Below are 1,219 nucleotides of genomic sequence, written 5' to 3' on the forward strand. Positions count from 1 at the left end.
ACCCTTTGTGCCTTTGAGCAATGTATGTGTTTTTTTTTCAACAGGAGGGAAATGAAAATTGCTCATGTTTAGCACCTGATGCATAAGGGGAAGTTGGACATTTCTTCACCTTTCAGCTACAGACAGAAAAGGCGATTGTTGCACTGAGGATAAACAGCGGATCGTTACTGAATCGGTCGATGGAGTTTTGTAATTTCTCACTGTCCCGGTGTTGGGGAAGCAACAACGTGGAGAACACGGGAGGTTTGGTGTGAAAACTAATGTGAAATGTCAAACTCCATTAGGGTCTAATTGCGGCCTGTATGGGATGCTGCGCAAATATTGACCGAAACGGCATCCCATCAGCTAGTCGGCGAGTTTTCTGCGCTTGGCGATTGTTCACATGTTCTCCACAGGAGTGGCCCCTGAGATCGATCATAAATCAAACAGATTTGATGTTGCAGTGTTTTTGTTTCTCTCGCATTTTTTTTTTGTACTGCGTGGTGATTATCATCCAACATGCGAGTGATGTTAGTGGTCGACAAAGATTGTTTCCTTCAGGCATAGCTTACGTTCTGTGCGAAGTTTGATTGCTTTTAAGGGCGATTTCTACTGTGTTTGTGCAGGAGAGGTTTAAATTTAAATTCGATTTCTAGCTTAATCGAATGGATCTTTGAGACAGTGAACTCAAAAAAACAATAACAAACAAATGGCTGAAATATGTCAAATTTAAGCGTATTTTTGCAACCCTGAACGGTTACATGTATATTCCTGAATAACTTGCCACACCGATTTATTTTTTATTTGTTTTTCATTATTTTTATCATCATTAAAAAAAAAAGTTTTGAATATTAGATCAGCAGTCGGTAAATTACTACACCAGTAGTTGGATTGAGAACTCAAATCAACATTAATATATAAACATTATGAAAAAACTCCGAAGGGACATGCTTTTAAGCATCCAAACCAAATCAATGGTTTCCGCTTGGTGGTACCAACTAATAATAGAAAGTCGATGAGAAGTGTTTAGTTCTTATAATAGGTTGAACTATAATGGAAAAGTCGTCAAGTATCCGAAAGAAGCGGAGAGAAAGATACCAAGTTCTTACTGTTGCCGAAGCAAGTTTCAGCTATGTCCAAAATTTATTGAACAGCTCAATACAGTTACAATTTTTGGTAAAAGTTGGGCATAGTTAGCATCACCGATGGATCCTTTCCACGAAGAACCACAATGAAAGTG

Source organism: Anopheles marshallii, chromosome 2 (assembly GCF_943734725.1).
Source record: "Anopheles marshallii chromosome 2, idAnoMarsDA_429_01, whole genome shotgun sequence".
Classification (NCBI taxonomy): Eukaryota; Metazoa; Arthropoda; class Insecta; order Diptera; family Culicidae; genus Anopheles; species Anopheles marshallii.